At 43.6% G+C, this 27,993-nt stretch overlaps 1 protein-coding gene and 1 pseudogene across 3 annotated transcripts in view; one reads left to right on the forward strand and one right to left on the reverse strand.

Moving 5' to 3' along the window:
• LOC134966037 (ly6/PLAUR domain-containing protein 5-like) overlaps window positions 1-27,993 on the reverse strand; it is a 206,270-nt gene that overhangs the window by 83,729 nt on the left and 94,548 nt on the right. The gene's annotated exons all lie outside the window — the stretch shown is intronic.
• On the forward strand, window positions 19,814-19,933 carry LOC134967242 (5S ribosomal RNA; annotated as a pseudogene).

The raw sequence follows: 27,993 nt of genomic DNA on the forward strand, positions 1-27,993 counted from the left end.
CATCGGATGATGCTTTCTTTTATTTGGCAGCTGTATGTTTCGGGTAGGTCCAGAGCGGTGGTATCCCGGTACTTGGCTGATGTCTCGTTTTTCAGCAAACTTCGGGGCGTCCCTGACGTGACAAAAAGCGAGGTTCTGCGGAAGGCGATGAAAGGATGGGCGCGAGTCGCGCCGACGCCACCTGACAGGAGGCGGCCCATTGATGCGGCTTTGTTGCCGGCTGTCATCGCGGCGGTTGGGCGAGTCGCGTCGTCCAGGTTTGAGTCGCTATTGTTCAGTTTGGCGTTCTCAATGGCTTACCACGGGGCCTTTAGGGTTTTGGAATTGGTAGCGCCTTCTAAAAGAACAGATTCGCGCATGCTGGTCGGGGACGTGGTGGTGGGTGAGAGGTCCTTGCTATGCAGATTGCGGCGCTCTAAGACGGACCAAGTGGGGAGAGGTCGATGGGTCACTTTGGTTCCGGCGCTTGAGGAGAGCGTTTGCCCAGTAGGGTTGGCGGTGCAATATGTGGCGGTGCGACCAGTTGGGAGGGGGTCATGGCTGCTGCATTATGACGGGCTGCCGGTGATGAAATACCAATTTCGTTGGATGCTGGGTCGCTGTTTGGCGAGCTTGGGCCTCCCACCCGCTGCGTTCGGGACGCATTCCTTTCGCATAGGCGCTGCGACGTCGGCTGCGGCGGCGGGTTTGTCCAGGACTGAAATCCAGGCGGTGGGGCGATGGAAGTCGTCAAGTTACAGACGATATATTCGCCCCGTTGCATGAGAGGTCGGATTGCGCGTGGTGTTTTGTTAGTTACATTTGTATAATCATGTTGTTACAGTTAAGTGCGTTATGGTATTGTGCGTTTGTTTGTCACCCCTTTTTTTATCCTACTCAGGGATTAGCTACTCGCCGTTGCTGGCATGAGCCGGCAGCGGGGGTCTGGAGTTCTTTTGCGAATTTTTGCCTGACTTGACGGACTGAATTCTAATCTACAATTCGGCTGATCAGTTCTAATCAAAGTCCCTCAGCAGGTTTTTACGCTTTCACCTCCAGCTGAGTTATTACATGTGTTTCCCATTTTATACGCCCCCCCCCCCTGTTTAATTTTTTTTTTTAATTTAATTTGAATTTCCCCATTGTGTGTTTATGTTCGCTTCAAATTGGCTAGAAGCATTGTGCAGATCGGCTAGGCCGTAACTTCTGCAATATCGAGAACTAAAAGTTTTTCTCTTTGGCAGATCCTTCAGGTGAATGCAATTAAGGAAACTGATTAGTAATCAATTTTACCCCCCTTTTTTCCCCCTCTTCAGGTTGGTTTGAAGACAATTTGGCTATTTGGGTGGTCGGCCACTCTTATGTATACTGCGCTGCCAAGTTTGTGGCCTCGGAGGGGGCTCAGACGTTGCCTAGAGCTCAGGGTGTTAGATGGCTTGGTTGGCGAGGGATGATGTGGAGCGAGCTGAGGAGTAGGCTAGGCACTCAGGCCAGCAAGCATGGAGTCCCTAGGGTTTGGTTGTCCATCTAGGTGGCAACGACCTGGGGAAGAGGACATCCTTGGATCTGCGGTGGGCCATGATACAGGATCTGGCAAGTGTGGCCGCAGCATGGACCAATTGTGTATTGGTTTTCTCCTTGATGGTGCCAAGGTTGAGTTGGAGGGGTGTGGCGGATGGTCGCCAGATTGATGAGGCCAGAAAAAAGGTGAATGGGGCGGTGGCGAAGTGGGTACTGTCCCACGGAGGCAAGGTAGTTCGCCACCCTAGGATTCGGTTCAGAGACAGTCACCTTTTTCGGCCTGATGGTGTACATCTATCCAATGAGGGGATGATGTTTTTCCTGGAGGATCTGGGTTTCGTTTTGCAGGAGTTAGGGTAGGTTATGGTGGCGGTGCGAAGACTTTGGGGATGAGTCTTTCGCTGTTGGCGGAAAAGAACGGCAGTTTGTAGTTGTATGGTAAGCTGTAGTGTTTTACAGTTTGGTGTGGTTTAGGTGCACTCACCTCCATCGACTTATTGGCCGCTTGACCACCCGTCCGGGAAGGCAGCGGCAGGGCACCCATCAGGGTGGGTAGTCACTGTGGGGGTTGAGTTGTCACCTATTACCGGTTTTTTGATAGTTGTAGTAAAATTAGGATGGTTTCGAATTTTTAGTATTTTACGGTTAGTTTAGGTTAATAGAGCCGTTCTTTTTTCTGCCACCATATGCTGGCTGGATCGGCATCTTAATAAAATTTTCTATTACAGGTTTGCTATTGGTTAGGGTCAAATAAATAGCTAGCAATTTTTCTGCCAAAATTCAAGTCTCCGTGTCTTTATTTCTGGGTTTGAAGGTAACGAATGCTTTACTTTGAAGGAAGGGGGTCCACCAAATATCACTAGGATGTTTAATACATCGCTGCCAACTACACCTATAGGATCTGCCAATAGGGAGTTTATCTCATGACCCCAGCGATGTGAGGTAACAATGATAAACACTGTGCAATTATGGGTCTCTTCTCTTTTTTTGTAGATGATACTCCTGATGAAATCCCCTGAGGACCAATTGGGCATATTGCACTTTATACTAGAGCCAAGCAGGATTACAAAATTGCACTGATTTATTAACAGTTATTGTACTTTATATAGTACACACTATTTCCAAAGTGTATTCAAAATATAATTACTGAATCACAACAGACTTTGGGGGTAATTCATAGTTGATCGCAGCAGCAAATTTGTTAGCAGTTGGGCAAAACCATGTGCACTGCAGGGGGGCAGATATAACATGTGCAGAGAGAGTTAGATTTGGGTGAGTTATTTTGTTTCTGTGCAGGGTAAATACTGGCTGCTTTATTTTTACACTGCAATTTAGATTTCAGTTTGAACACACCCCACCCAAATCTAACTCTCTCTGCACATGTTATATCTGCCCCCTCCCCCCCCCCCCCTGCAGTGCACATGGTTTTGCCCAGCTGCTAACAAATTTGCTGCTGCAATCAACTCTGAATTACCCCCATTGCCCCAATTGGCTTACAATCTATATTTTCCACATCCTCGATATTTATATGTACAACATATACACTACATGCATTAGTTCTAATGATTAGGAGTTGGCCTTGAAAAGACTTGCTGATTATGGTATTACTGTACCTGTTGGATACATCTAGTTAATCTTTTGCCCAATAACCTAGCACAGAAGCAGCAAGGCATTGCTTGATTACATGTTATATCCTCATTGCAAATCTCTTATCTCTGTTTATGAGTTCTGAAGACGTTGTATCTCACATAACAACTTGCTGTGTTATATTATGTTATATTTAGCAAAACTACCGATTTTTTTGTGACTGCGGTAAAGATGTACTGATGATATTCTTATTGAAATAATCATAATTTATATTTTGCTTGCTATAATACTCAAACAATTTAATTGAGCTCACTATTGTGTTATTGTTTATAAGTATGTTTGGTTTGTATCTTAATAGCTTTTAATCAGCATTCAATAATAAAAGTTACATATTAATTTAACTTAGGAGCATTCCCCACAAAAAGGCGAGACTATGCTACCGGATTTACACAATGTATTTTTTTTCTTTATTCCACTTCATATTCATTTGGACTGCTGATGAAAAGTTGACTCTACTGGCACCGGAATGACTAGAATTTTTTACTAGGCTTTGTGTGTATATGCACAAGGTATGTGCACATCTATTGAGAATTTTTTTTAAGTTACACATTTTTTGTCTTATCTAAACTATTACTCCTAGAGGGTGACATTTGTCTTAATTTTTAAGATATATCACCTGGGGAAACCACAGGACAGGAACCACAAATCTAATACCTAGAATACGGGGATTGTATGATGTTCACTAAATATAATACATGTGCTGTGTCCTCCAGTGTGTCACAAGAGGCTGTGCTGTACAACCAGTGTGTATAGGAGGCACTCTGCTTTATGCTGTCCTGTGTCCTGACTCTGCTATATATAAAGTAATATATAATAATTGGGCTGTGTCTAGAGTCTCATAAGGGGCTGTGCTGTAAAGTCAGTGTGTATAGGGGGCATGATGCTGTATGCTGCACTGTACTCTGCTGTAAATTGTACTGTTTGTCGTGCTTTACTCAAGTGCGCTTTGTACACGTGCTTCTATAAGCCCTGTGATTAATGCAATTTGAACCAAGCTACAAGTTTATTATTATTTATTTTTTATCCTTTATTTCTATGGCGCCACATGGGATCCGCAGCGCCCAATTACAGAGTAAACAAATAAGCAAAACATGAAGACAGTGACTTACAATTCAATACAATATTGAACAAGTGCAGGGTATATAAACATAGCGGCGTCAGTAAACAGCACAGATTTGGTGCCGTCAAAGGGACCATTGAAAAAAAGATAGGTTAAGTAAAGAGATGTAAAACCACATGAGGGAAGAGGGTCCTGCTTGTGAAATCTTACATTCTAAAGGGGGGGGGCACACAGACACGGGTGACACAGATGGGGTAGAAAGTTAGCGTGGGCCATCAGAGGGCTAAGGATGAGAGACGGTTGGGATTGGTAAAGAAGTGTGTCTTGAGACCTCATTTGAAGATTTGTAGAGAGGTGGAGGAAGAGGTAGAGAATTCTAGAGAAAGGGAGCAGCACATGCAAAATATATGAGGTATGAGCGGGAGGAGGTAATAAGTAGGCAGGAGAGGCTGAGTGTATTAGTAGAGTGAACAGGACGGGCGGGAGTGTAAAGGGAGATAAGGTCAGAGATGTAACTGGGAGAGGAGTGGGTGAGGGCTTTGTAAGTGAGTTCAGGAAACTTGAAATGGAGGAAGATGATCCAGGCAGCATCATTGAGGATAGATTGGAGTGGAGAGAGGTATGTGTTATGGATGCCAGTCAGGAAGAGATTACAGTAGTCCAGTCTGGAGATGACCAGTGAGTGGATAAAGGTCTTAGTGGCTTCCTGGGTGAGAAAGGGCAGGATCCTGAAAATATTTTTGAAGGAAAGGGAGGAGTCAAGGATTGCTCCAAGACAGAACACTTGAGGGCTATAGAAGGGAGTAGTCCCATCAATAGATCATGTAATTATGGGAGGTGAGGTTGTGCAAGAGGGTGGGAAGATGATCAGCTCAGTCTTAGACATTTTAAGTTTAAGAAAGCGCTGGGACATCCAAGAAGAGATAGCAGAGAGACAGTCGGATACATGAGTAAGGAGAGCAGGGTAGAAGTCAGGGGACGAAAGGTAGACTTGAGTATTATCAGCATAATGATATTGTAATTCAAAAGAGCTAATGAGTTCACATAAAGAGGATGTATAGAGAGAAAAGGAGAGGACCAAGAACATAACCTTGGGGGACACCTACAGTTAGGGGAAGTGGGGGGGAGGTGGAGCCATGAGAAGAGACAGAGAAGGAATAATGAGAGAGGTAGGAGGATAGCCATGAGAGGGCAGTATCACGCAGACCAAGGTAGTGAAAGATTTGCCAGAGGAGAGGGTGGCCAACAGTGTCAATAGCAGCAGAGAGGTCAAGGAGATTAAGCAAAGCATAGTGACCCTTGTACTTAGCAGGAAGGAGGTGATTGCAGGCTTTTGTGAGGGCAGTTTCAGTGGAGTGGAGAGGATGGAAGCCAGACTTGAAAGAGCCAAGCAGGGAGTGGGAAGAAAGAAAGGCAGTAAGGTGGTTTTAGACAATACGCTCAAGGAGTTTGGAGGCAAAAGTAAGGAGAGAGATGGGTCGATAGTTGGAGAGAGTGTGTGGATCAAGGGTAGATTTTTTAAGAACAGGGGAGATGAGTGCATGCTTGAAGGCAGAGGAGACAGTGCCTGATAAGAGGGAAAGATTGAGGAGGTGGGCAAGATGGGAGCAGGCAGAGAGAGAGGTAAGAGAGGAGGCAGGAGGGGATAGGGTCGAGTGGGAAGATGGAGGGGGTGAGGAACAATTGAGGGCCATGACTTCCTCAAAAGATACATGGGAGAAAGATGTCAGAGTTGGTAAGAGGAAATGGGACGGGTGGTAGGGGAAAGGAGGTGGCTAGTTGCTGTTTCTTTGGTGGGATGTGATGTCCTGATGTACTGTATGGAGTAAATTTTGGATGTGAAGTAAGTGGCAAAGTCAAGAGCAGAAAGTGAGAAGGGGAGATGAGGTAGGGGTGGGCAGAGGAGGGATTTGAGAGTGGCAAAGAAGCAAAGAGGGTTCGAAGACTGGGAGGAGATGAGGTCCTTGAAGGTTCTTAAAAATAAGAACATTTATCTATTATTTGTACTGGATGGAGCGCTTTACTCAAGTGCACTTTGATCATGTGCATTTATAAGCATTGTGATCTGCGCAGTTTGAAGCAAGCTGCAAGTTTAAAAATAGAAAAATAAAAAATATATATGTGTAGCTATTGTTTGTACTGGTTGGGTTGGTTTGCTTTACTTAAGTGCATTGTGTTCACATGTATCTATTGTATAAGCCTTGTGACCTGCGCAGTTTGAACCTAGCTGCAAGTTTAAAAATAGAAAATTAAAAAATATGTAATATATCTATTATTTGTACTGGTTTGTGCGCTTTACCCTAGTGCACTTTGTTCACATGTATCGATAATCCCTATGATCCATGTAGTTTGATCCGAGCTGCAAGTTAAAAAATGTATATATTTATCTTTTGCTTGTACTGGTTGGTATGCTTTACTCAAGGGCACTTTGTTCACGTGCATTTATAAGCCCTGTGATCTGTGCAGTTTGAACTGAACTGTAAGTTTAAAAATAAAAAAATAAAAAATATATACAGTAATCTATCTATTATTTGTACTGGGTGGTGCATTTTACACAAGCATGCTTTGTTCATGTGCATCTAAAAGCCCTGTGATCCATGCCATTTGAACTGAGCTGCTAGTTTAAAAATAGAAAAATAAAACATACTGTGTGTAATATAGCTGTTGTTTGTACTGGTTGGTGCGCTTTACTCAAGTGCATTTTTTTCATGTGCATCTATAAGCCCTGTGATCCACGCAGTGATCTGCGACTTGACACATGGATAACTATTAGTTTAGAGAGGAGCAACCAAATACTAGTGCAGCAGCTGCTGCCACCAGTCATGATGATGATGCTAGTCCAGCAACATCATCTACTAAAACCGATACTCAAGGCCATAGTGGGTCTAAGTCAGGATATCTAAAATTAAAAACCTAATATACAGTGTTAAAGAAAAAGATACCTCTTGTAAAGGGAAGGTTTGGTGCAGAAAACAAACATAAAATTGCCAACATGTCATTAACCACATGCAGTGGCAAGGAGAGGCCCAGGCCTTGGCCTTTATTTCTGAGTACTGGTTCTAAAACTGTCACCAACTGTTAATGAGGCATCTTCTTCTACCACTCATGACAATACAAGAACTTTACACTCAGAGTCAAGAAGAGGTATAAAAAAAAACTGAAAACAACTAAGGCAGTAGAACAAATTGTGCATTCAGAAACAAATGTCACAAATCCCTGAGGAGAGTCTAAGTGTGTCCTTGAGTGCTATGTGTTAGACTTACCATTCTGATACGTTACTTGCAGAGAAGTCGCCTTCTACCATTTCTGCTCCCTCTGTACAGAGAATTCTTTAATGGGGTATTCCAGCGTGGATGAATTAATATTGTGTAAGGATGATGTACACACTAATGAGGGTGAGCATGGCAATGACTAAGACAACTTGCCACTGTAGAACTGTTGCCGTAAGCAAATTGGTAGCTTATTTTGTGGGGGGCAAAAACAAACCAAGCTCTTCAGCTACAAAAGTGGCAGACGCTGTCGTTGAAGTGCTTGGTTTGTTAAACTGTGCATGTCCTTCTAATGTCCAACTAAGGGTAAGTAGGAGGGCCAATATATAATTCCATCTTGCACCACTTTTCTCTTCTGCCACTAATGCGTGGCAATGTTTCATAGATCTGCTGTAAACTGCCGTGTATTTGTGCTGCTCTCTGATGCTTAGTAACCAGCCAGCTCACTGTAGCCTTTGGCCTAAACTGGATGGAAACAATGTGTCCACTTATCTTTGCTATTTTGATAAATTTGGCAAAACATGCAAAACACGGCTAAGCTGTGCTCGCCATGCTGCGGGCTCAGTGCAGCGGTTGCCACAGCTATGTGTGTCTTGGACACCCATGAGTGGCAATATTCCCTGTTGGTCGGCATGCCTACCATCGGGATTGTGAGTGGGCAGGATTCAGGGGCCACTATTGTGACCGGCGGACTCCTGACAGGATCCTGAAAATATTTTTGAAGGAAAGGGGGGAGTCAAGGATTGCTCCAAGACAGCACACTTGGAGGCTAGAAAAGAGAGTAGTCCCATCAATAGATAATTAAATTCTGAGAGTTGAGGTTGTGCGAGAGTCTTAGAAGATGATCAGCTCAGTCTTAGACATTTTAAGTTTAAGAAAGTGCTGGGACATCCGAGAAGAGATAGCAGAGAGACAGTTGGATACACGAGTGAGGAGAGCAGGGTAGAGGTCAGGGGAGGAAAGGTAGGCTTGAGTATTATCAGCATAGAGATGATATTGTAAGTGAAAAGAGCTAATGAGTTCACATAAAGAGGATGTATGGAGAGAGAACATGAGAGGACCAAGAACATAACCTTGGGGGACACCTACAGTTAGTGGAATTGGGGGACAGATGGAGCCATGAGAGGAGACAGAAGGAAAAGTGAGAGAGGTAGGAGGATAGCCATGAGAGGGCAGTATCACGCAGACAAAGGGAGTAAAAGATTTGCAGAGGAGAGGGTGGCCAACAGTGTCAATAGCAGCAGAGAGGTCTAGAAGAATAAGGAAAGAGTAGTGACCCTTGTACTTAGCAGAAAGGAGGTGATTGCAGACTTTTGTGAGGGAAGTTTCAGTGGAGTGGAGAGGATGGAAGCCAGACTCAAAAGGGCCAAGCAGGGAGTGGGAAGAAAGAAAGGCAGTAAGGCGGTTTTAGACAATACATTCAAGGAGTTTGGAGGCAAAAGTAAGGAGAGAGATGGGTCGATAGTTGGAGAGAGTGTGTGGATCAAGGGTAGATTTTTTAAGAATAGGGGAGATGAGTGCATGCCTGAAGGCAGAGGAGACAGTGCCTGATAAGAGGGAGAGATTGAGGAGGTGGGCAAAATGGGAGCAGGCAGAAAGAGAGGTAAGAGAGGAGGCAGGAGAGGATAGGGTCGAGTTGGGGGATGAGGAATGGATGAGGGCCATGACTTCCTCAAAAGATACATGGGAGAGAGATGTCAGAGTTGGTAAGAGGAAATGAGAGGGTGGTAAAGGAAAGGAGGTGATTAGTTGCTGATTCTTTGGTGGGATGTGATGTCCTGATCTACTGTATGGAGTAAATTTTGGATGTGAAGTGAGTGGCAAAGTCAAGAGCAGAAAGTGAGGAAGGGAGATGGGGTGGGCAGAGGAGGAAGTTGAGAATTGCAAAGAAGCACAGAGGGTTCGAAGACTGGGAGGAGATGAGGTCCTTGAAGGTTCTTAAAAAATAAGTATATGTAACTATTATTTGTACTGGTTGCTGCGCTTTACTCAAGTGCATTTCGTTCACATGCATTTATAAGACCTGTGATATGCGCACTTTGAAGCAATCTGCAAGTTTAAAAATAGGAAAAAATATATATATGTATAGCTATAGTTTGTACTGGTTGGTTTGCTTGACTTAAGTGCACTTTTTTCACATGCATCTACTGTATAAGCCTTGTGACCTGCGCAGTTTGAACCTAGCTGCAAGTTTAAAAATAGAAAAATAAAAAATATGTAATATATCTATTATTTTTTTACTGGTTGGTGTGCTTTACCCTAGTGCACTTTGCTCACGTGCATCGATAAGCCCTATGATCCATGTAGTTTGAACCGAGCTGCAAGTTAAAAATATATATATATCTATTGCTTGTACTGGTTGGTATGTTTTACTCAAGGGCGCTTTGTTCATGTGCATCTATAAGCCCTGTGATCTGCGCAGTTTAAACCAAGCTGTAGGTTTGAAATTTGGAAAATAAAAAATATATAATCTATCTATTGTTTGTACTGGTTGGTGCACTTTACTCAAGTGTTATGGTCTATGTATTTGGAACCTGAGAAATAGGGTGGCGATAGATGAGCTCCGAACACAGAAACGTGATGCTGCGGTACAAACTGAGATTTGCAGCTACCCCTAACAGAAAACTCTGACTCTGTTGTCCTTTCGTAGTGGTCGATTAACGCCTGTGAGACTATGGTTTCTTGTGCCCACGGCAGCCGCGTTTGAACAGGCGGATTAGGTCTGCCCGAACGCTGATGCCCCCAGTCTTAATAGGTGACAAGTCGTTAACCAAGACAGAGAGAGAACAAGGGGAAAACTAACTAAGACGGACAGGACTACGAAGGCGGAAACTACAGAAAACAATAAACTAATTTATGTGCGGCGCGGCCGCCAAGAAAAGCCGTAACAAAGATAATGCTGCCCAAATACCGAATATGAATCCATCATAGTTCGGCAAGGACAACAGTGGCGGAACCACCACTGAAAACACAGTGACAAGAGAATTAGGATAATACAGCCTCAGCCGTAATGTGAGGCAGAGCCGCTACTCATGATACCGGGAAAGGTGCACGTAGAAGCAAACAGGACCCCGAGACTGAAGATTCAGGATCACTAGACTGGAAGGCTGGAGCCGATTCCCAGAACCGGGCTCCCAAAAACGGGATACAGGATGCAGGAGCGAACTGGCTGAAAGCAGGAACACTCCATAGACAGGGTACAGGCTCCACAGGAAGCTATCACCGGTGGGGATGCACTGCCCTGACTCCAACAAAAAGGCCCTGCAGACCAATGAGAGGAGATCCAGTAGCCCAGCCCCCCTGGACCCTGATCATCGCACCTGTCTCTGTGCGCGCAGCTCACAGCATCCCGGCTGTTTAGCAACAGCCGGGATCACAGTGCAGGGCGGCCGCATGGCATCCCTAGTTGCCAAGCAACCAGCCGGGGGGCGGAAGTGGCGCACCTGTCCCACTGTCTAGCAACAGCCGGGAGCCGATGTGATGCACTGCCGCCCCTGACAGTACCCTTCCCCCTTGAGGAGTGGTTAAGGAACCCCTAAACCCAGGTTTAAGAGGAAATTCCCGAAAAAACATCTCTTTAAGTTTAGGAGCATGCAAATCCTTGTACCGGACCCAAAATCTCTCCTCTGGGCCGTAGCTCTTCCAATGGACCAGAAAATTAAGCTGACCACGGAAACGCTTAGAATCCAAAACCTTTTCTACCAGGAATTCCTGTTGGCCTTGAACATCCATGGGAGGCCTACCCTGGATACCTTTCTGAGGGAATTTCCTGAAAAAAATATAGGACTTAAGCAGAGAACAATGGAAGGTGTTGGAAATTTTAAGCGAGCTCGGCAATTGCAGCCAAAAAGCCACTGAATTGACCTGTTTGATAATACAGAACGGCCCGATGAATCTGGGTCCCAACTTAGCCAAATGTTGTCGGAGTTTGATGTTACGGATTGACAACCACACCTTGTCTCCCACCTTAAAGGTGCATGGACGTCGGATCCTATTTGAAAAGAATTTCTCCCGGATGGCAGCTTTCTTAAGAGTAAGGTGTACCTTCTTCCAAATAGCTTTGAGGCGGGAAGTTAAGGCCAGTGGAGAAGATGGACAATTAGGAGTAAAGGAATTAGCTCTAGGATGAAAGCCAAAGACCAAAAAGAACGGAGACACCTTGGTGGATGAATGACAGGCATTGTTGTAAGCAAACTCGGCCAGGGGAAGATAGTCCAACCAATCGTTCTGAAGCTTGGCAGTATAAAGACGCAGATGCTTCTTCAGTGATTGGTTCACACGCTCCGTCTGCCCGTTGGACTGTGGATGGTATCCAGAGGTTAAACTGAGTCTCATGTTTAACGATGCGCAAAAGAGCTTCCAGAAAGGGGCAATAAACTGTGGTCCCTTGTCCGAGACAATATCAACAGGTAATCCATGGAACCTGAAAATATGACGATGGAACAAGACTGCCAAACCTGAGCGGATGGCAATCGGGGTAAAGCAAAGACATGGGCCATCTTGCTAAATCGATCCACCACCACCAAGATCACCTGAAAACCAGAAGAGAGTGGAAGATCCACCACGAAATCCTTGGAAATGTGTGACCATGGCCTGACTGGAATCGCTAAAGGCAGGAGCTGCCCCACGGGCAGAGACAGGGATCAGCTTGTGCCTAGCACAATCTTGACAAGAGAGAACAAACTCCCTAACATCCTTTGAAAGATTAGGCCTCCACACCGAACGAGAGAGTAACTCCAACATTTTAGCAACACCAGGATGGCCAGCAACTTTGTTATCATGAAACTCGGCAAGGACACTGCCTCTCAAGAACTCTGGAACAAAGAGACGGCCAACTGGAGTGTTACTGGGAGCCTGTTGCTAAACCTGAACTAATTTTGTTTAAATCCTGTGTGAGGCCAGTCCAGATAGAAGATGCTGGAATAATAGGAGTGGCAGGAGAATGGTTATCGTGAACAGGGAGAAAACAGCATGACAGGGCATCGGCCTTGATGTTCTTAGAACCGGGCCTGTAGAGGATGATGAAATTGAACCGAGTAAAGAACAGCACCCAGCGAGCCTGCCAGGAATTAAGCCACTTAGCTGACTCAATGTACTGCAAATTCTTGCGATCCATAAACACAGTGACGGTATGCTTTGCTCCCTCAAGCCAGTGCCTCATTCCTCAAAAGCCCACTTGACTGCCAACAATTCTTTGTTACCCGCATCATAGGTGGTCTCTGCGGAGTAGAATTTTTTGGACATGAAAGCACACAGATGAAGCATCAATGACTTGGGGTCTTCTTGAGAAAGAACAGCTCCCATCCCAACCTCAGAGGCATCTACCTCCACGATGAAAGGAAGACCAGGTTTGGGGTGTCTAAGGACAGGAGCAGAGACAAAGGCCTGTTTCATAGCCTGGAAGGCACGCTCGGCCTGAGGCGACCACTTAGAAGGATCAGCCCCCTTTTTTAGTCAAAGCCACAATAGGGGCAACTAACTCGGAGAAAGCATGAATAAACCATCTATAATAATTAGCAAAACCCAAAAACCTCTAAATAGCCTTCAAGTTGGTGGGTTGAGCCCAATTCAAGACTGCCTGGAGTTTTTTAGGCTCCATAAAAAAAACATTCTGTAGAAATAATATATTCTAAAAAGGACACCTCTGTAATGTGAAAATCACATCTCTCCAACTTAGCATACAATTGATTCTCCCGCAATTTTTTAAGCACTTGCCGAACATGGAAACAATGCTGTTCCGGAGACTCAGAAAAAATTAGGATGTCATCCAAATAAACTACCACGAATTTCCACAGAAAGTCGTGGAGGACATAGTTTATAAGATCCTGAAACAACGCAGGAGCATTGGACAGACCAAATGGCATCACAAGATATTCATAATGTCCAGACTGGGTACTAAAAGCCGTCTTCCACTCATCCCCAGATCTTATTCGGATGAGGTTATACGCTCCTCTAAGGTCAATTTTAGAAAATATGACCGCGGTGCAGAGTTGATCGAACAACACAGAAATGAGAAGTAATGGGTAAGTGTTCTTGACAGATATCTTATTCAGGGCCCGATAGTAAATGCACGGCCTAAGAGATCCGTCTTTTTTTTCAACAAAAAAGAACCACGCACTCAAAGGGGACTTCGAGGGCCTAATAAACCCCTTTTTTAGACTTTCCTGCACATAGTCATCCATGGCCTTAGTCTCTGGGCCAGACAATGCATAGAGTCTCCCTTTAGGCAAAGTAGCACCAGGAATGAGGTCAATGGCGCAGTCATAAGACCGATGGGGGTGGAAGGATATCCACATTTCCCTTGGAAAAGACATCTGCATAGTCCTGGTAAACTGCTGGAATGAGTTCTGAAGCAACAACAGCGACCCGTACCGGACGAGTAATAGACCTCTTAGCGCAGTTGGAACCCCACCATGAAATTTCCCCAGAATGCCAGTCAATGGTTGGATTATGGATGGCAAGCCAGGGGTGACCCAAGACTAAAGGCACGGCCGGACAATGGGTGAGAAAGAATTTTATTATTTCAGAATGCATCGCACCCATCGTCAAATGCAATGGTAGAGTCTGATGAGTGATTACGCTTTTAGAGAGAGGGCCACCATCTAGACCGCGCATGGTAATAGGTCTACAAAACTGGAGCTGAGGATTTCCTAGAGTTTGAGCCCAAGTAAGATCCATGAAGTTTCCAGCAGCTCCGCTATCAAAAAATGCTGAAACAAAAGAACTCTGATTCCCTGAAGATACTTCGGCAGGAACTAACAAGGAATCATGTGAGGAGACTAATTGAAGATCAAAGTGAACACCCTCAACTTTCACTTGGTCAGGGCATTTCCCTGCTTATTTGGGCAGCTGCGCGCAACGTGTCCCTTGCCGCTACAGTATAAGCAGAGCCCTAAATTTAACCTTCTGGTTCTCTCTTCAGAGGAAAGTCGGGACAGACCCACTTGCATGGGTTCCTCGACGTCCTCAGGGAGAGCATACACACATGGACTAGGCCTAAAACTAGCCCCTCTTTCAGTCCTCCACTCTCGGAGACGGCGATCGATCTTAATTTTGATCCCATAGTATTATTAACCTCAATAACCATAATTTCCACTCATTTCCAGTCTATTTTGAACACCTCACACCTCACAATATTATTTTTAGTCCTAAAATTTGCACCGAGCTCGCTGGATGGCTAAGCTAAGCGACCCCAGTGGGCGACACAAACACCTGGCCCATCTAGGAGTGACACTGCAGTGTCAGACAGGATGGCAGATTTAAAAAATAGTCCCCAAACAGCACATGATGCAAAGAAAAAAAGAGGTGCAATGAGGTAGCTGTGTGACTAAGATAAGCGACCCAAGTGGCCGGCACAAACAACTGGCCCATCTAGGAGTGGCACTGCAGTTTTCTAGCGAGAGGATGAGTGCTTCCATCCTCATGTGAATCTGAACCACTAGCCATGAACATAGGCTAGGGCCTCAGCCGTTCCTTGCCACTCCGTGTCGTAAATGGCATATTGGCAAGTTTACGCTTCTCATCAGACGCTTTTAATTTTGATTTTTGGGTCATTTTACTGAACTTTTGTAGTATACTTGATGACACAGAGGTAGAGCAGTGGACTACTGTACCGTACTGCTATATATATATATATATATATATATATATGCACAAAAAGGGGGGGGGGGTATAGCGACCAACGGTGTCTTTAAAAACTCACACTAGAAGTAAATAAATATATAAAAAACAATTTATTTACATAAAACAGAAGGTTCACATACATTTTTTTTCCTAGTAACAGGTCTCTTTAAAAAATGGGATAAAAACAATTTACACAAACATAAAATATATTACCAGTTAAAAATAGATAAGAAGATTATTGCTTAACTGGGTATAAGGTCACTGCCAGGTTGGCCAACGCGTTTCGTCATTCAGACTTCATCAAGGGGTGTTGGCAGAGTGGGACCAGGCTTCTATTTATACCAGTACTGATCTAATAGCAATTGTGACATCACTTCCTGTTGTTTGCACATGGTGTTGCAGAACAGACTATAATCTCGTAATTAGAGTTCTTGTATATTATGATCAGATGTTATATATCAGTACAATGTATAATATATAGTTTAAATACAGATTTGGAGCAAGAGAGGTCGAGAAAAAGTCCTAAACAGAAGCGCTGGCGGCTTTTCCGCCACACTTCCGGTATTCTGACGGTGCGTCACTTCCGCCCCACTTCCGGAGACGCGACCGCGCATGCGCCCGTTCGTTCTAGAGGCTAGGAGTATTTGTGCACAGAGCTCCGTCGGTGGCCATGTTTGTGTCATTTTTCTTAAAGATATTTCAAACGGCAGCCATGTAAGTGGAGGCCAAAATCAGGGATATTATTAAACTGATCCTCCGTGATATGGAACATAGAAACAGAAAGAAAAGTTTAGTTAATAGGTGATTAAAAGCAATTTAGTCACCATAATAGCAATTCTTCAGTATATATTGGGACATTCAAATATATGAAAAATAATGAATAATAAATAATAAATAAATAATAAGAGAAGTGAACAATAAATGGGGTGAAGGGAGTGATGTTGGGTAAGATTGGCTATGCCGTGGTGGTGTTGCGGGGTGGATACAGAACAGGGGGTTGGAGTCCAACCGTAAATCAATGATGGCATCAAAGCATTCACAGGAACGGAGCGATTTCATAGTAGTCATTGAATCCCTTAGGATGGAGTGTCTGTAATTGAAAGATCCAATACATTTCTCTACGTGAAAGTTTATTTGCCAGGTCACCGCCTCTTTCTCCCAGCTTCACTAATTCAATCGCTTTAAAAGTCAAAGCCTCCGGGTTGGAGTTATGTGCTATCTTGAAATGTTTGGATACAGCGTGGTTCTCTACTTTATTTCTTATATTGCGGATGTGTTCTTGGATCCTTATTTTAAGTGGTCTCTTTGTTTTTCCTACGTATTGTTTTCCACATTCACATTCCAATAGATATATCACCGATTGGGTATTGCAGTTTATAAAGTCTTTGATTTTGTACACTTCCTTTTTCTCCGTGTCTGTAAATGTTTTCCTCACTGGGTGTAGGTACCTGCAGATGTTGCATCGGCCACATTTAAAGGATCCAGTGCATTTTGGCATTCGTGTATTCTCTTCAGGTTCCTTTCGTAGCATGCTTGGTGCTAAGACGTCTTTAAGATTCTTTGATTTTCTGAAGATAATCTCGGGGTGAGGAGGCAAGATTTCCTTAAGGACCGGGTCCATTAATAGGACACCCCAATGATTACTAAATGAGTCTCTGATGGACTTCTCATGATGGTTATATGTTGTAATAAATGAAACGGAATCTTTTTTGATTTCTTTGGACTTGTATTCTAGTAATGTAGATCTCTCCAATGACTTTGCTTTAATAGCCGCTTCTTCCAAAATGTTGATTGGGTAGTCTTTATCCTTGAATCTGCTTTTGTATTTCTCAATTTGGGCTTTGCATTCTTCCTGGTTACTGCAATTTCTCCTTATTCTGTTAAACTGGGAGAAGGGGACGTTGTTTTTCCATTTCTTTAAATGGTTACTTTTGTAGTGGAGGTAACTATTTGTGTCGACTGGCTTAATGAAGTTCTTGGTTTCAACTTTTTCATCCATCCCCTCTAAAATCAGATCGAGGAATTCAATTGATTCTTTATTGATCTTTGATGTAAAAACAAGATTTAGCTTGTTGCTGCTCAGAAATTCAACGAACTTATAAAAACATTCTTCTGTGCCATCCCAGATAATTAAAATGTCATCTATATAGCGACGATAAAAGATCAGATTATTCTTAAAATCATGGTTGCCATAAATAAAATTCTTCTCCCAACTGCCCATGAATAAATTTGCGAAGCTCGGTGCAAAAATCGTACCCATAGCGGTCCCACATCGCTGTAGATAAAAATTATCTAAAAATTTAAAATAGTTGTGCTGGAGAATAAAAAACATAACATCACAAATAAAATCTTTATGGGTTGCTGTTAGTGAGGTGTCATTTTCCATAAATTCTCTGCATGCTGTTACACCTTTTTCGTGGTTTATACAGGTGTATAATGACTGAACATCTATTGTCGCCCACCTAAAGGTGTCTTTCCATTCAAGGTCTTTTAAGGAGTTCAACACCGCGGTAGTGTCCTTCAGGTAAGATGGTATTTCTTTCACATAGGTTTTGAGGAAAATATCTACATATTCGGATAAATTTGATGTGAGTGAATCAATACCCGCCACAATTGGTCTTCCGGGTGGGTTTTCCAGGTTTTCATGTATTTTAGGCAAAAAATAAAAAATTGGGGTAATGGGGTCTGATTTCATCAGAAATTGGAATTCTTCCTTAGTAATGACGTCTGTGCGTAGACCGCGCACTAAGAGTGTTCTTAGTTCATCAACGAAGATATCTTTAGGGTCACCAGATAATTTAGTGTAGGAAGCCTCATCTTCAAGTAGTCTCTGAGCTGCCTAAAATACATAAAAACCTGGAAAACCCACCCGGAAGGCCAATTGTGGCGGGTATTGATTCGCTCACATCAAATTTATCCGAATATGTAGATATTTTCCTCAAAACCTATGTGAAAGAATTACCATCTTACCTGAAGGACACTACCGCGGTGTTGAACTCCTTAAAAGACCTTGAATGGAAAGACACCTTTAGGTGAGCGACAATAGATGTTCAGTCGTTATACACCTGTATAAACCACGAAAAAGGTGTAACAGCATGCAGAGAATTTATGGAAAATGACACCTCACTAACAGCAACCCATAAAGATTTTATTTGTGATGTTATGTTTTTTATTCTCCAGCACAACTATTTTAAATTTTTAGATAATTTTTATCTACAGCGATGTGGGACCGCTATGGGTACGATTTTTGCACCGAGCTTCGCAAATTTATTCATGGGCAGTTGGGAGAAGAATTTTATTTATGGCAACCATGATTTTAAGAATCATCTGATCTTTTATCGTCGCTATATAGATGACATTTTAATTATCTGGGATGGCACAGAAGAATGTTTTTATAAGTTCGTTGAATTTCTGAGCAGCAACGAGCTAAATCTTGTTTTTACATCAAAGATCAATAAAGAATCAATTGAATTCCTCGATCTGATTTTAGAGGGGATGGATGGAAAAGTTGAAACCAAGAACTTCATTAAGCCAGTCGACACAAATAGTTACCTCCACTACAAAAGTAACCATTTAAAGAAATGGAAAAACAACGTCCCCTTCTCCCAGTTTAACAGAATAAGGAGAAATTGCAGTAACCAGGAAGAATGCAAAGCCCAAATTGAGAAATACAAAAGCAGATTCAAGGATAAAGACTACCCAATCAACATTTTGGAAGAAGCGGCTATTAAAGCAAAGTCATTGGAGAGATCTACATTACTAGAATACAAGTCCAAAGAAATCAAAAAAGATTCCGTTTCATTTATTACAACATATAACCATCATGAGAAATCCATCAGAGACTCATTTAGTAATCATTGGGGTATCCTATTAATGGACCCGGTCCTTAAGGAAATCTTGCCTCCTCACCCCGAGATTATCTTCAGAAAATCAAAGAATCTTAAAGACGTCTTAGCACCATGCATGCTACGAAAGGAACCTGAAGAGAATACACGAATGCCGAAATGCACTGGATCCTTTAAATGTGGCCGATGCAACATCTGCAGGTACCTACACCCAGTGAGGAAAACATTTACAGACACGGAGAAAAAGGAAGTGTACAAAATCAAAGACTTTATAAACTGCAATACCCAATCGGTGATATATCTATTGGAATGTGAATGTGGAAAACAATACGTAGGAAAAACAAAGAGACCACTTAAAATAAGGATCCAAGAACACATCCGCAATATAAGAAATAAAGTAGAGAACCACGCTGTATCCAAACATTTCAAGATAGCACATAACTCCAACACGGAGGCTTTGACTTTTAAAGCGATTGAATTAGTGAAGCTGGGAGAAAGAGGCGGTGACCTGGCAAATAAACTTTCACGTAGAGAAATGTATTGGATCTTTCAATTACAGACACTCCATCCTAAGGGATTCAGTGACTACTATGAAATCGCTCCGTTCCTGTGAATGCTTTGATGCCATCATTGATTTACGGTTGGACTCCAACCCCCTGTTCTGTATCCACCCCGCAACACCACCACGGCATAGCCAATCTTACCCAACATCACTCCCTTCACCCCGATTCCTTATTGTTCACTTCTCTTGCCCCCCCCTCCCCAACCCCCCCACCACCACCACCACCACCACCACCCCCCCCCCACTGATCTGATATATGTTTATATCAATATTATGCTTACAATATGACACATGTATGGTAAGTAATTATTACAGTCAAACCACACTGGAAATGCCCAATCTCGTCCGATCTTGGAAGTGAAGCAGTGTTGGGCCTGATCAGTACCAGAGTAGGGAGACCACCTGGGAATATCAGGTACTGTAGCCAAAACCTATATAAAAAAGCCTATATGAGCTAGTCATTATTGCAACTGCTCTTTAAAAACATATATGAACCTATGCCAGCGTCCGCACCTATAAATATGATCATACTGTCTGCACTCTATCACTAATTGCACTAAGCACTTTAATTAATTCCACTTATGTTAATTACACTTATTAGATTACACTTCTCATTAATACTGCACGCCAGCGCACTTTATTTATTTATTATTATTTATTTATTATTTATTATTCATTATTTTTCATATATTTGAACGTCCCAATATATACTGAAGAATTGCTATTATGGTGACTAAATTGCTTTTAATCACCTATTAACTAAACTTTTCTTTCTGTTTCTATGTTCCATATCACGGAGGATCAGTTTAATAATATCCCTGATTTTGGCCTCCACTTACATGGCTGCCGTTTGAAATATCTATAAGAAAAATGACACAAACATGGTCACCGACGGAGCTCTGTGCACAAATACTCCTGGCCTCTAGAACGAACAGAATCTGTGGACACCGCGGGCGCATGCGCGGTCGCGTCTCCGAAAGTGGGGCGGAAGTGACGCGCCGTCAGAATACCGGAAGTGTGGCAGAAAAGCCGCCAGCGCTTCTGTTTAGGACTTTTTCTCGACCTCTCTTGCTCCAAATCTGTATTTGAACTATATATTATACATTGTACTGATATATAACATCTGATCATGATATACAAGAACTCTAATTACGAGATTATAGTCTGTTCTGCAACACCATGTGCAAACAACAGGAAGTGATGTCACAATTGCTATTAGATCAGTACTGGTATAAATAGAAGCCTGGTCCCACTCTGCCAACACCCCTTGATGAAGTCTGAATGACAAAACGCGTTGTGCAACCTGGCAGTGACCTTATACCCAGTTAAGCAATAATCTTCTTATCTATTTTTAACTGGTAATATATTTTATGTTTGTGTAAATTGTTTTTATCCCATTTTTTAAAGAGACCTGTTACTAGGAAAAAAAATTTATGTGAACCTTCTGTTTTATGTAAATAAATTGTTTTTTATATATTTATTTACTTCTAGTGTGAGTTTTTAAAGACACCGTTGGTCGCTATACCCCCCCCCCTTTTTGTGCATTCTTTTAGACCACAGGGAACCACCATCCCTGTTTGGGGGTCAGCTGACGCCCTTTTGAATCTTTAGGGAGTGTCTATTTTAAACTATACATTGTTTGTTACATTCTTAGCCTTAATAATTGTTAAACACAAGTGGCGCAATAACTCTCCCCCTATCTATCTATATATATATATATATATATATATATATATATACTGGTGGTCACAGCAACATTCTGCACTGTCCCCTCCTACTATATACTGCGCACAACTAAAATGCAGCACAGGTATGGATGTATAGTATACTTGACGACACAGAGGTAGGTAGAGCAGTGGACTACTGTACCGTACTGCTATATATATATATATACACTGGTGGTCACAGCAACATTCTGCACTGTCCCCTCCTACTATATAATGCGCACAACTAAAATGCAGCACAGGTATGGAAGCATAGTATACTTGACGACACAGAGGTAGAGCAGTGGACTACTGTACCGTACTGCTATATATATACTGGTGGTCACAGCAACATTCTGCACTGTCCCCTCCTACTATATACTGCGCACTACTAAAATGCAGCACAGGTATGGATGCATAGTATACTTGACGACACAGAGGTAGAGCAGTGGACTACTGTACCGTACTGCTATGTATATACTGGTGGTCACAGCAACATTCTGCACTGTACCCTCCTACTATGTACTGCGCACTACTAAAATGCAGCACAGGTATGGATGCATAGTATACTTGACGACACAGGGGTAGGTAGAGCAGTGGACTACTGTACCATACTGCTATATATATACTGGTGGTCATCAAAATTATGCACTGTCCTCCTACTATATACTACAATGCAGCACAGATATGGAGCCTTTTTCAGGCAGAGAACGTAGATATTTTCAGCACACTGAGCACAGATATTTGCAAGCACACTGAGCACAGATATTTGCAGCACACTGAGCAGATATTTGTAGCACACTGAACACAGAAACTGAGAGAACGCTGCACGTCCTCTCGCTATCATCTCCAATGCACGAGTGAAAATGGCGGCGACGCGCGGCTCCTTATATAGAATACGAATCTCGCAAGAATCCGACAGCGGGATGATGACGTTCGGGCGCGCTCGGGTTAACCGAGCAAGGCGGGAGGATTCGAGGCTGCCTCGGAACCGTGTAAAATGGGTGAAGTTCGGGGGGTTCAGATTCCGAGTAACCGAACCCGCTCATCACTAGTTTTATCGCACGTAAATGGCTCTGCAGATGCTTCCCTATCCGGATCGTCATACATCAGGCCTAAAGATTTAAAAAAGGCATCCACCGTGAGTAATGCTGCGTCATCGGCCCAATGGCCCAAGTTTGTGGGTCCCCCTGAAGTAAAGACATAACTATGCCCACCCGCTGGGATTCTGAACCTGAGGACCGGGGCCTTAAGTGAAAGTAAAGTTTACAGCTCTCCCAAAAATTAAAAAAATCTTTTCGGTTACCCGAAAAGCGGTCAGGAAGATTCTGGAGCTATACTCGGGGAAGATCGCAAAAGATTCTCTTGAGACCTCACCCGAAGGGTAAGATCCTGCACCATCTGAGTGAGATTCTGGATCTGACTGGCCAATACCTGCTGGGATTCTGACCTTGCACCGAAGGATTCATGAGGATAGAATTTCAAGGCAACCCTGATTGTTTTGTGACCAGTGATAATGTTATGATCTATGTACTCGGAACCTGAGAGATAGGGTGGCAATAGATGAGCTCTGAATGCAGAAACGCGATGCTGCGGTACAAACTGAGATTCCCAGCTACCCCTAGCAGAAAACCCTGACTCGGTTGTCCTTCCCTAGTGGTCGATTAATGCCTGCAAGACTATGGTTTCTTGTGCCCATGGCAGCCGTGTTTGAACAGGTGGATTAGGTCTGCCCGAGCTCCGATGCCCTCCGGTCTTCATAGGTGACAAGGCGTTAACCGAGACAGAGAGAACAAGGGGAAAACTAAACTAAGACAGACAGGACTACGAAGAGGGAAACTACAGAAAGCAACTAATTTATGTGCGGCGCGACCGCCAAGAAAAACCATAACCAAAGTAACGCTGCCCAAATGCCTGTTATGAACCACAAGCAGTGGTTCCTTCCTGTTCACTTTCTGTTCATGTATTTATGTTATAGTTCTCTTGCAGGCCAGGATTTCCTTTGCTCTGGTTAGAAGACTCTTGTTGGCCGCCGGTGGTGAGTCTGTGTAATTGCAGCCTGTTTCCATGTGTTTAGGCCTCACCTGTCTGTTAATTGCACCTGTCAGTTTGGAGTCGTGCTGCAGGGCAGCTGCATGACATAATTAATTAGGGTCTCTGCTGTGATTGGAGGTATTCCTTGTTATATTCTCCCTCACTGCCTGACACAGACGCCGGTGATAGCTTCTGTCTAACTGCTTCCTGCCTTGAAGCATTCTGTCCAGGAGTCCTGTGGCTTTGCTTGTGCCTGATCCAGTATCCTGCTTCTTGGTGTCCACTGGTCTGTCGTTTGGAATTCTGCCTGTCCTCCGGTCCTGAGAGCCTGTGTTAGCTGCTTTGGAGGTTCCTGTCCTTTTGCCAGTATTCGTACCTGTTTCATGAGTAGCGGCTTTGCCGCGTCCCTCGGCCAAGGCCGTAACTACTTGTTACTTTTGCTTTGGATTTTCTGCAGAGGGTTCTGTGTGTGCTGTCCTCATCGGAACACAGCTGTGTTGTGTCGGCGTGTGGACAGCACTGCCTTTGTTGTAGATTTTGTCTTGGCGGCTGTGCTGCACATACTTTATTTTAGTTCTGTAGCACCCCTAACTGGGTACTTCCTTCTCTAGTTAGAGGTTCCCTTGTCATCCCCACTCTCACTCTATGCCTTGTCTCCAACTAAGACCGGGGGGCATCAGAGTTGGGCAGACATAATCCGCACTTCAAACGCGGCTGCGTGGGCCCAAGAAACCATAGTCACGCAGGCGTAGGCTGACAACAAGGGTGAGACAACAGAGTTAGGGATCCTTGGGGGTGCTGCCGAGCTCCGTTTATACTGCAGCTTGCGTTCCAGTGCTTGGGGGCTTGTCCACCATGAGTACCGAGTACTGCGAACGTAACAATGCTGAATACGAAGCCGTCGTAGTTCGGCAAGGACAACAGTGGCGGAACCTCCACAGAAAACACAATGACAAGAGAATTAGGATAATACGGCCTCAGCTGTAAGGTGAGGAAGAGCCGCTACTCATGACACCGGGAAAGGTGCACATAGAAGCAAACAGGACCCAGAGACTGAAGATTCAGGATCACTAGACTGGAAGGCAGGAACCAATTCCCAGAACTGCGCTCCGGAAAATGGGATACATGATGCAGGAATGAACTGGCTGAAAGCAGGAACACTCCAGGAGGCAGGGTACAGGCTCCACAGGAAGCTATCACCGGTGGTGATGCACTGCCCTGACTCCAATAAAAAGGCCCTGCAGACCAATGAGAGGAGACCCAGCAGCCCACCCCCCCGGACCCTGATCATCGTCTACCTGTGACTCGGCGTGCAGCGCACAGCGTCCCGGCTGCTTAGCAACAGCCGGGAACACAGTGTAGGGTGGCCGCCTGGCATACCTGATTGCCAAGCAACCAGCCGGGGATGGAGAGCCAAGGGTGGAAGTGACGAACCGGCCCAGCTGCCTAGCAACGGCTGGGTGCCGGCGCAATGCACTGCCATCCCTTACACTCAAGCATGCTTTGTTCATGTGCATCTATATCCCTGTGATCCATGCCGTTTGAACTGAGCTGCTAGGTGCAGCAGCTGCCGACACCAGTCATGATGATGATTGCTAGTCCAGCAACATCATCTACTAAAACCGATGCTCAAGGGCTTAGTGGGTCTAAGTCAGGACATCTAAAATAAAAAACCTAACATACAGTGTTAAAGATAAAGACACCTCTGATAAAGGGAAGGTTTTGTGCAGAAAAAAACCTAACATTTCCAACATGTCATTCACCACATGCAGTGGCAAGGAGAGCCTCAGGCCTTGGACTTTATTTCTGAGTGCTGGTTCTCCAACTGTCGATGAGGCATCTTCGTCTACCTCTCATGATGATACAAGGCCTTGTACTCAGAGTCTAGAAGAGGTGTAAAAAAAACTGAAAACAACTAAGACAGTAGAACAAACTGTGCATTCAGAAACAAATGTCACAAATCCCTGAGGAGAGTCTAAGTGTGTCCTTGAGTGCTATGTGTGAGCCTTACCTTTCTGATACTGTACTTGCAGAGAAGTCACCATCCACCATTTCTGCTCCCTCTGCAAAATGTGTGGATGAGCAGTAGTAGTATAGCTGATGACATAGAAATTGAAGATGCCACTGTGGAATTGCAAGAGGATGAGGGGGATATTTGTGTAGCTGATGCTGGCACTAATGAGGATGTTGATGATGTTGTTTGTGTAAGTTAGGCACCAGTGTAATAAGAAGATCTTGGCCATGATAAGAAGATCGCCATTGCCATGCCTGGGCATAGGACCAACAAATCCACCTTGTATGTGTGCAATTATTTTTACCCAAATCTTGACAACATTTGTCAAGCCATCTGAAGCCTTTGTGGAATCACAGTAAGTAAAGGAAGGGACAAAAGCATCTAGGAACCTCCACTCTCGAAATTGGTTCTAAAACAATAACAAGCAGTCCAGCATCAACTAGGTCCCTTCTCTCAACTAGATCCCAGCACCTGCAGTCTCCACCACAAAAACCTTCATCCTCAGTATCATCAGTAACAGTCACCAAAGTTAAAATTAGTGCTCTCCTACTGTAATATTTTTAAGACTAACAGGTCTAACTCGATGGACAAATTGTCTTTTTTAAACCTAATTAACTAAGTTACTATGGGGAGGCATTTGATATAATTCTCAACATTACTGCCATTTAATTCCAGTGATTTTGTCATTTTCTTCCAGTGATTTGGACCAATAATACCATTGATTAGAATGAATAATTCCAGTGATTTTGTCGTTTTCTTCCAGTGATTTGGACCAATAATACCATTGATTAGAGTGAATAATTCCTGTGATATTGAGGTGTTTGTGTCGCTTAGCTTAGCCGTCCAGCGACCACAGTGCACTTCTTTTTCTCTTTTCTTTGCATCATGTGCTGTGGGGGCCAATTTTTTTAAGTGCCATCCTGTCTGACACTGCAGTGCCACTCCTAGATGGGCCAGGTGTTTGTGCCACCCTCTTGGGTCGCTTAGCTTAGTCATCCAGCGACCTTGGTGCAAATTTTAGGACTAAAAATAGTATTGTGAGGTGTGTGAGGTGTTCAGAATAGACTGGAAATGAGTAGAAATTGTGGTTATTGAGGTTAATAATACTATAGGGGTTTATGAAAAAAACGCCCGAATCCAAAACACACCCGAATCCGACAAAAAAATTTCAGGGAGGTTTTGCCAAAACACGTCCGAATCCAAAACACGGCAGCGGAACCGAATCCAAAACTAAAACACAAAACCCGAAAAATTTCCGGTGCACATCTCTAAGGAAACATGGTGGGACGACTCTCACGACTGGGATGCGTTTTTGGAGGGTTATTCTCTTTTTTAGGAGGGACAGGGCTACCAAAAGGGGAGGCGGGATATGTCTCTTCGTTAAACCATCTCTTAAACCATGCATAGATACTATCTACAGGGGGATTGGAGATAACGTGGAGTCGCTATGGGTTGAGATCACAAGTGAGGGCACTGAAGCAAAGAAACTAATCATTGGCACGTGTTACAAGCAACCGGATATCAGCATACATGAGGAGGAACAACTCTTACAACAAATAGAAAAAGCAGCTGGAATGGGGGACACCTAGTGTTAGGCAATTATAACAGGTACCTCTCTTCCTGTTCCATATAGGAACCAGCTGAATATAATAAAGGAATGAATCATATCATCTGGTAAGAGAAATACACCTAGATTTCTTATACAAGTTAAACAGGGCGCGCAGATGCATTGCATAGCGTGCCATCCGCGCCACTTACCCAAAGCAGCAACCATCTGTATCACATGCTAATACTCCCGTGCAGTGCACCCACAGTGAAATGCATGCGGATGCCGGAAATGCACGTCACTAACCAGGAAGCGCGGTTCCTATTGGGAACAGGAAGGGAGGTACCTGTTATAATAGTTTTTGCTATAAGACTGGGCCATGGGTGAGTTGTGTTCTATGGGCTGCTGACTTTCCTGCCAATTTAATCACTGTGATCTTGAAAAAGGTTCGTCCAGAACCGAAACATCGATCTGCCATGATTTTCCAATTGCTGGTATGATACACGATGAGGTGAAATAAAAGTATGTTTTCTACAACTTGGTGAGTGCCTGTACCTACAAAATTATTTTTATTACGTGGACTTAATTGACCATTACAGAGCATCACTGATTTGCACTTTAAAGCCGTGAGTGTGGACCGAATATCGTGTGTGTGTGTGTGTATATATATATATATATAGATATATATATATATGTATATGCACACAGTATATATATTTAGATATATAATGTAGCACATACGAGGAAACGTCCCCTTCCAAATCCTGCATTTGCTGCTGCATTTCTTCCGGTTTTATAGCATTATGCCTTTGATAAATCACCACCTAAAACATAGATGTACAGTACACTGATTTGGTGATATTTCCAAATAACTACTTCTGTCCATGTACTGTATGTGGTGAGATTTGAAATCAGCTACATACTGTGTACCAAAATGTTTAGATATTGATCATTAATATTGGGGTAGGTGGACATTCTAGTAAGCACCAGAATTACTAGAACAAAGGACAGTACATTCATAAGAATTAAGTAGAATTAACAATTTTTGTACAAAGTTTTTACTATCCCGTGTGATCTCGAAAATGAATGATACAGATCGTTTCTGTAGTTACAGGGAGGGGGTAATAAGAAGCAGAATGAGCAGGAGCAGATAGCACGGGCTTTTTATGATGCTGTTAGTTGTTGTAGGT

The sequence above is a fragment of the Pseudophryne corroboree genome, chromosome 10 (assembly GCF_028390025.1).
Source record: "Pseudophryne corroboree isolate aPseCor3 chromosome 10, aPseCor3.hap2, whole genome shotgun sequence".
NCBI lineage: Eukaryota > Metazoa > Chordata > Amphibia > Anura > Myobatrachidae > Pseudophryne > Pseudophryne corroboree.